General features: G+C 41.0%; 1 long non-coding RNA gene across 1 annotated transcript in view; it reads left to right on the top strand.

The window, feature by feature from the left end:
* Nucleotides 1-9,285, top strand: part of LOC108531674 (uncharacterized) — a 70,666-nt gene that overhangs the window by 37,332 nt on the left and 24,049 nt on the right. The gene's annotated exons all lie outside the window — the stretch shown is intronic.

The raw sequence follows: 9,285 nt of genomic DNA, 5'->3' as shown, positions 1-9,285 counted from the left end.
CCTGTAATCCCAGCACTTTGGGAGGCCGAGACGGGCAGATCACGAGGTCAGGAGATCGAGACCATCCTGGCTAACACGGTGAAACCACGCCTCTACTAAAATACAAAAATTAGCTGGGTGGTGGCGGGTGCCTTTAGTCCCAGCTACTCGGGAGGCTGAGACAGGAGAATGGTGTGAACCTGGGAGGGAGAGCTTGCAGTGAGCTGAGATTGCGCCACTGCACTCCAGTCTGGGTGACAAAGCGAGACTCTGTCTCAAAAAAAAAAAAAAAGAAAAAAGTCATACAAGTGGCCAACAAACATAAAAAAAGTTTCATATCACTAATTATCAGAGAAACACAAATCATAACCACCATGAAATATCACCTCATACCGGTCAGAATGGTTACTATTAAAAAGTCAACCAACAACAGGCTTGTGAGGCTGCAGAGAAAAGATAACACATACACTGCTGGTGGGAATGTAAATTAGTTCAGCTTCTGTGGAAAGCAGTTTGGAGATTTCTCAAGGAACTTAAAACAGAACTACCATTGAAGCCAGCAATCCCATTACTGGGTATATATTCAGAAGAAAACAAATTATTTTACCAAAAAGACATATGCACTTGTATGTTCATTGCAACACCATTCACAATAGCGAAGTCATGAAATCAACCTAGGTGATTGGAAAAAGCACATGTAGCACATATACACCGTGAAACACTACACAGCCATAAAACCATGTCCCTTGCAGCAACATGGATGCATCAGGAGGCCATTATCCTAAGAGAATTAGTGGAGAAAGAGAAAACCAAGTACTGCATGTTCTCACTTGTAATTGACAACTAAATATTGGGTACTCATGGACATAAGGATGGAAACAATAGAAACTGGGAACCACTGGAGGTGAGAGGGAGAGAAGGAAAGGGTTTTAAAACTGTTAGGTACTCTGCTAAGTAACCGGCAGACAGGAGCATTCAGACCGCTAAACCTCAGCATCACACAATATATTCAGACAACAAACCTGCACATGTACCCCCATATCGAAAATAAAAGTTGAAAGAAATAATTCAGTTAGTCCTGAAATAAAAAATTGAAATGTTCTGAATTATAGCAGGACATTTCAGTTTCCATGTCCCACTTACATTTTCTCGTTCAGTGTCTGTGGAGTTGCTTGATTTACCCATCTGATGTCCTTGAATGGGACCACAGACCTGTGCAGAAGAAGTGGGGGTGAACTGATATCTATTTCAGAGGACAGGCTCATGATGCACAATGTAAGGCCAGTCAGCAGAAGCCTCAGGTTTTCCCAGGAGGCACCACGGCAGCCAAAGACCATCTGAGAAAGTCTCCCAGGAGGAGATTTTTCTCCTGGATATCCAGAACCTTGCATACCTGATGTAAATGACAAGTTGATGGGTGCTGACGAGTTGATGAGTGCAGCACACCAACATGGCACAAGTATACATATGTAACAAACCTGCACGTTATGCACATGTACCCTAGAACTGAAAGTATAATTAAAAAAAAAAAAAAAAAAGAAAACGTGGCACATACACACCATGGAATACTATGCAAAAAATAAATAAATAAAAATAAAAATAAAATAAACAGCATCATCTTCAAAAAAAAAAGAAAAAAAGAAATCAGACGGGAGGTGTAGTTCAAGCTGAGCGGCAGCAAACACAATGGAAAGTGAGGGGAGGTGATTTGTTTTTATGGGAGGTATGTAATATATACTACAATGTAATATAAGTTGTCTATTGGGTAACAGATTTCAAACTTTTTTCTCCTCCCCTCTGCCACTTTTATGAATGTGGAATCTTATTCAGGATTCAATTATCTTTTCATAGATCATAATAGAGCAGAATGATTTGAAACCCTGGTTACCCACTGTCTTCCCCACCTACCCAGGCCTTCCAGAGTATTCTTGTAGAAATCTGGGGATCCTGGAAATACAAGGTGAAAACTGCAGAGCTGGATGGTCCCTAATTTTTGTTACATCATGAGTATTCATGATTTCATGAAGATCACATAGGGAAGCCAAGACTCCAGTTGAGTCTTCCGATTGCCCTCAAATTGGCTCCTTTATTCCTCACTGCCTCCAGCCACGTGTCCACCCACAGCAGTGAAGTCACTTAAGGCCAAGTTTCCACTCTCAGGAGACACATGACTGAACCTCACAGCCTTGCTTTGGTTTGGAGGAAATGATCTTAGCTTTGGGCTCCCGGTCCAGATTTATAAATGGAAGCTGGGAGTTGGCCCTTTGGGGAGACCTAACAAAACAGTCTTCACTTAAGCATTGTTCAGTATCTAATCATCTGAAAAGCTCTGTCCACGTCTCCACTGTCCACGTCTCCATTTTTTATGGCACTCCCTCTTATTTACTTTGTTTCAGTCACTATGGTCTTCCTTACTTTGTTTCAATCACTATGGTCTTCCTTTACTTCCTAAAACTAGAATACCTTTGCATCACAAGGCCTTTGCATATGTTGTTCCAGGTGCATGCAACACTCTTTCCTTCACTCTTGACCAAGTTAACATCTTCTTCTTAGTTCAAACTTCAGTTCAATTGTTCCTCTCCCAGGAGATACTTCTCTGACCTTTTTGTCCACATGGAACCAGTCTATTGCTCATGCTTACAGTGAAAGGCAGCTCTCATTCATGGCCCTTAAGTCAATTGTGAATTACAACTAGCAAACTTACCATGGCAAATAATCTGTCTGATTATTTGATAAATATTTACTTTCCTTTCTAGACCAGGGATTGGAAAACTACAGCCCTCGGGTCAAATCCAGCTCACCATCTGTTTTTGCAAAATTAAGTGTTACTGGAACATAGCCACGTTAACTCATTTGCATATTGTTCATAGCTGCTTTCACACTGTAACAGCAGTGTTCAGTAGCTGCAACAGAGACAGTATGACCCACAAAACTAAAATACCTGGCTCTTTAGAGAAAAGCTTTGCCAACACTTGCTCAAGACCATAAGCTTCTTAAAAACAGGAAATATGACCATTTTGCTCATCACTTTGTCCCCTTGCAGCTAATCCAGTTCCTGACATATGTTCCTGGCTCAATAGCTATATTTTTAGTGAATGAATCAATGAATGATTCACAAACATCATTAGTTATATATGTGGAATATAGTCAAAATTACACAGTAGAAAATTGCATCAACAATATAGGAAAGAAAGCCCTGTTTTGAATCTCATTTTATTTTTTAAATATTCATCATTATCAAAATAAAAAATGAGAAATAGAAAATGTATTGGTGAATGATTTAATATTCAATGATTTTAGAGTTGGACAAATCAAAATAACAACTAATCTTGTGTAGAATTAAAACATAAAGTCATGATCAACCATCCAAAGCAAGTGTTTCCGTGCAACTAATATCCTCAAATTGCCCGCCAACAATTCAGCCTTTTTAAATGAGGCATGTAACTAATAGATTCTATTTTTTAATACTGTTACAAAATATGACTTGTTTCTGGTTGATTTAAAAATATTTTATTTGTTGAACAAATGGCCTAAAATATACATATAAATCAATCATATTGCAAATTTTGCTATTCTGTGAGAAGGGATGCATTTTTTCCTCTAGGGACAAAAAATACTGTATAAATTGCCTCCTTGGTAGATAATTTCCAGCTTTTGACTACAAATTGATACAAAATCAATTTTGTATACATTTTAGAGGGTATTATTTTGCTTCATTTTAAAACTTAGTTTAAACATTTATTTTTTGTCGGTTTTATAGAACAGTAATCAATGCACAGATTGGGGGCTGGGATGGGGTGGGGAGTCTTTGATGGTGTATTGACAGTTTCCTGCTTGGCAACATCCTCAGCCTTTCACAAGGCCACAAGTAATTTACGATGGCAATAAAGACCTGAATATTTTTCTGTATTCAAGGTAGTTGCTTGCTTCCAGAAGAAGCATAGCCCTGCTTTTGAATGTGATCCACGTAGCAGATGTGGAAGACAGCCCTTAGAAAGAGAGGCCATTAGATCAGGAAGCAGCTGTCTGGCAGTCCCTGTTCATATTCAGCAGCCATTCCTGAGACGTGACTGTCACTGCTAAGCAATTTCCCAGGGCCTTGTTCATTTGGCACACTAGACAAAGCCAGTCTTGGCTCGATATGTCTCAAAAGACAGGTCTGTACCATAGCAGATTAGTGCACAGGCTTATATCAATTCAAAAACTGCTTCTACCACTGAGTAACTACTTGGGGCAACTGCCTGGACCTGGCTGTGCCACAGTTTCTTCATCTGTGCAGGTGGAGGAAATAAGGCCACCTGTAAAGAAAATGGTTGGAACCATCTCAGGCACACAGTAAGCACTCAATAAAGGAACTATCATTATTAGCTTTTTTTAAGATCAGACATAAATTTTACTTATTTTTTAAAAAATTTTTGGGGTACATAGTAGGTGTATATATTTATGTGGTATATGAGATGTTTTGATACAGGCATGCAATGTGAAGGAAGCACATCATGGAGAATGGGGTATCCAACCCCTCAAGCATTTATCCTTTGTGTTACAAACAATCCTATTATGCTGTTTGTTATTTTAAAATGTACAATGAAGTTATTATTGACTTTAGTCACATTATTCTGCTATCAGATAGTAGTTCTTATTCATTATTCCCATTTTTTTTTGTATCCATTAACCATCCTGACCTTCCCCCATCCCCCCACTATCCTTCTCAAGCTCTGGTAACCATCCTTCTACTCTCTAGGTCCATGAGTTCAATTGATTTGATTTTTAGGTACCTCAAATAAGTGAGAACATGTGATGTTTGTCTTTCCCTGCCTGGCTTATTTCACTTAACATCATGACCTCCAGTTCCACCCATGCTGTTGCGAATCACTGAATCTCATTCATTGTTTGTGGCTGAATGATACTCCATTGTGTATATGTGCCACATTTTCTCTATCCATTCTTCTGTTGATGGACTCTTAGGTTGCTTCCAAATCTTAGCTATTGTAAACAGTGCCACCACAAACATAGGAGTGCAGATATCTCTTCAATATACTGATTTCCTTTCTTTGGGATATATACCCAGCAGTGAGATTGCTGAATAATATGGTATCTCAATTTTTAGTTTTTTGAAGAACCTCCAAACTCTTCTCCATAGTGATTGTACTAATTTACATTCCTGCCAACAGTGTATGAGGGTTCCCTTTTCTCTACACCCTTGTCAGCATTTGTTATTGCCTACCTTTTGGATATAAACCATTTTGTTTTTGAGATGGAGTCTCATTCTGCCACCCACGCTGGAGTGCAGTGTCACGATCTCAGCTCACTGCAACCTCCGCCTCCCGGGTTCAAAGCAATTCTACTGCCTCAGCCTCCCCAGTAGCTGAGACTACAGGAATGTGCCACCACGTCCGGCTAATTTTTTGTATTTTTAGTAGAGATGGGGTTTCACTATGTTAGCCAGGATGGTCTCGATCTCCTGACCTCATGATCCTCCCACCTCAGCCTCCCAAAGTTTACAGGCATTGAGCCTGTAAACATTGGGATTACAGGCATGAGCCACCGCGCCCAGCCGGATATAAACCATTTTAACAGGGTGAGATGTTATCTCATTGTAGTTTTCATTTGCAGTTCCCTGATGATCAATGATAGTGAGCACATTTTCAAATGTCTGCCATTTGTATGTCTTCTTTTGAGAAATGTCTATTCAAATATTTTGTCCATATTTTGATCAGGTTATTAGATCTTTTTTCTGTAAAGTTGTTTGAGCTTCTTATATATTCCAGTTAGCTTTTAAAACAGAATTAAATAGGTCGGATGCGGTGGCTCACACCTGTAATCCCAGCACTTTGGGAGGCCAAGGTGGGCAGATCACGAGGTCAGGAGATCGAGACCATCCTGGCTAACATGGTGAAATCCCATCTCTACTAAAAATACAAAAAATTAGCCGGGCGTGGTGGCAGGATTCTATAGTCCCAGCTACTCGGGAGGCTGAGGCAGGAGAATAGTGTGAACCTGGGAGGCGGAGCTTACAGTGAGCCGAGATCGGGCCACTGCACTCCAGCCTGGGTGACAGAGCGAGACTCCAGCTCGAAAAAAAAAAAAAGACCAAAACAGAATTAAACAGTTTGAGCGCCTTATATATTCATTGTTAGTTTTTAAACAGAATTTCTGAGACAGCCTTCTTTCCTAACTGAGAAAGCTTATGAGGACAGATGTCATCTCCCACAAGGTTGGGCTTTCCATTCATATTTGTGCTTATTCATGTTCTAATTCATAGGTTTCATCTAATTATTCAACATGATTAAATAATTATTCAGCCTTAGGTTATTCTAAGAACTCAATGATGCTCATCTACTCTCCAGCAAGATCTTTGTTACAAAAAGGTTTCCATGGTTCAGCTTTTAGGCTGAACCATAGCAAGAATGTACTACTTCCCTTTACTATAGAAAGGGAAAGAGACATAGCATTTCTTTGACCACCTAGCTATATGCCAGATGTTGGGTTAACTGATTGCACTTTGCTAATATGATTCATGAAGTCCTCATGATAACCAAACAAAGCAAGGGTTGAAATCTCTCTTTGACATATGGATGAACTGAGGTTTGGGAAGATAAGATATTTTTCTAAGTACTACAACAGGGGCAGAACTAAAACCCTGGTCTATCCTCCCTCAGCTTGTTATCCATGTATATGAGAAGCTAATGATTTATCATGAATTTTCCCTGTTTCATAACATAAGGTTCTTGCAAGCAGGGACAGGACACGTTTAGTTTGTCTAGAAAGTTAACTTGATTGCTGTCTCCAGTTGCCTTATCGGGTATCCCAGAATATTCAGTTCATTCTTAGGCCAGAGACAGACCTGCAAGTGACTTTAAATAGCAAACATGGTTTCTGTTCAGAAATTGGATTGCCAAAACTTGTTTTAATGTGAAATCCTTTCTCCTCCTACAAGTCCTTCTTTCTTCTACTCTTTCTCTTTCTCCTTCACTGCCTCCTCTGCTTACAGCCAGAATTGATATCCTGTTCCTAGGTGCCTGTTTCAAACTCCCATCACTAAAATTTAGGTAAGAAGGCCTTCCTCCCCAACATATTGGCTCTGGGATGGGGTGTGGGGAGAGGCACTGACAGATTCCACAGCCTTCTCTAAAAATCCTCTTTCAAAATTCTCTGTCTTTAACTTCTTCAATGGTTATATAGCCTCAAACGGGACCAGGGGACTCTGTTTGGGGAGTCCAAGAGTTGTGAAACTAGTTCTAGTTCATTTGTTTTAGAAATCTGCAACCTCCAGTGAGTGTGCAATGTCTACTGTACCTTGATAGCCAGTGAAGAAATCAATTTTAACATCGTGTCAACACATACAACCCACTTGCAGTTTTGTCATTTGTTTTGACCCTTGTATTTGGAGACCCAGAATCTTCCCTAAGTCCTGTTCTCATTGGAACTTTAGGTTTTCTTCATCATGGGTGAGGGAGTCACAGGGAAGCCTAGCAGGGGCCTCCATGCCTGAGTTCATGAATAGAGCTTGTTCCAAAGACCAAGTGTTTGCCTACAAAGGTAGAGATGCTTTAGGCTTAAAGGAAAATGTGTGTCTTAGATTGATTTCCAGACTAGGCCCCCAAGTTTAAGTAGATGACCAGATGGATAGGAAGGCTTGTAATAAAAGATTATGACAACTACACAAAAGAGGAATGGCATTACTCTGCACATAAAGAACTAAGTATGCACACCCCGTGTCTCTATGCATCTGTTTGTTGCGCTACAACAAACGATCAGAGGATATTGAGGTGGACGACCATGAAGGGTCAAAACTCCTCAAATACCTGAAGAGTGGAGGAGCAGCTGGAACCCGTTAATTCCTGAGCAGAGAAACTGGCGTTTGAACTATATCCTGGGGCCCCCCAAGAGGCTGGTGATAAAATCAGAAGAAGGGAAATTGATTACAAGAAACGTTAGCATCCATGGAACTTGGGAGAAACCTATTGGAACTCCCTGAACAATCTGGGAGGAATTCAAGGGCATCCAGGGTTCACTCTGTTCTACAAGTAGGGGCTGTTCTAGGATAGTAATTGGGACACCACTATGCTAGGTCTGGCAGGACCAGGATGCCTGGATAAATAAGAGGTAGACCCATATGCCATTCCCCACCTTCCTCTAAACCTTCTCAAGTCCAATTCACTCCTTCTTCTAGGACCCTCTTTGTGGCAGAGAGAACAGGGAACAACAGCCCACCATGAAGGCCCAGAGCCCCCATTCTTTCAGCCTTTGCACCCCAAGGAACCTGGAGGACACACCCCTTCTACCATGCCTGGTTGCTTGCATAAGAGTCTGACCTCGGCTAATGATGGTTCTTCTAATCCATAAGGACCTGAGGGAGGACCTCCAGTGGACGAGGGCCACTCTTTGAGACAATGGTCAAAGGAAAAATAATAAATAATTGCATTTTCTTAGGTGGGTTTGTCCTGGTGGGTTTAAGCCTACAAGAACCCCCAAATTGAGACTGATTCATCTGGTTATAAAATTATGACAATTACTACTTCAACATGGCCATGAGCCACATTCCACTTTATTCTGCAGGTTTGATGTGTTCTGATTTGCCCCAAACCTGCAGGTTAAGTGAATGTTGTTGTTAGGAGTTAAACAGAGTCAGAGATTGGAATCCCAAGGCTGACAGAGGCTGAAGCTACCATCAGTCCCTCCCAATAAGGCCACCTTTTCTGATAGCTTAGAATTCAAATCATGGAGGCTTCTAACAAGAGGATCTATTTTTTGTCCAAGGTTGCTTAGAGCTTTTCTTATTCATACCTTCATCTAACATATGAGGATACAATTTAGAGGGATAAATTGGCTCATCCACTCTAACAGAGAAGGTTAGGGACAAAGCCACAAGTCCAACACTCTTGGAAACACTGAGCCCACCTTACCACCCTCCAGGAATAGTACCTGGTACAAAAAGCAAAGGCCTCAGCTACTGTTCCTAAACGGGCCTCTTCAAGAACCGTGGGTTTCCCAGTGGAGTTTCCCACAGTTCATTTAAAACAAGGAAGAAAAACTCAGCAGAAACAACTTAAAAACAAAGAATGCCCACTCCAAAGCCTCCGAGCCCCAATGCTGAGGCGTGCTTACAGCTTTTAAGGCATCAAAGCAAAACAAAAATATTCCACAACCTCCACGTTTGAGAGCTACTTGTTCAGCAGGTCCTGCTCCTTCTCATCTCCAATATCTAAATCTGTGGGATTTGCACTGATTAAACGTGGGCGGCTCAGAGTTCTGCTCCGTGGCAGGCTGTTGCACTTCATACAGCTCAGCGCAAAGAGACACTTC

This window comes from Rhinopithecus bieti, unplaced genomic scaffold (genome assembly GCF_001698545.2).
Source record: "Rhinopithecus bieti isolate Rb0 unplaced genomic scaffold, ASM169854v2 scaffold_9696, whole genome shotgun sequence".
Lineage (NCBI taxonomy): Eukaryota > Metazoa > Chordata > Mammalia > Primates > Cercopithecidae > Rhinopithecus > Rhinopithecus bieti.
This window is presented reverse-complemented; position numbering and strand designations above follow the sequence as displayed.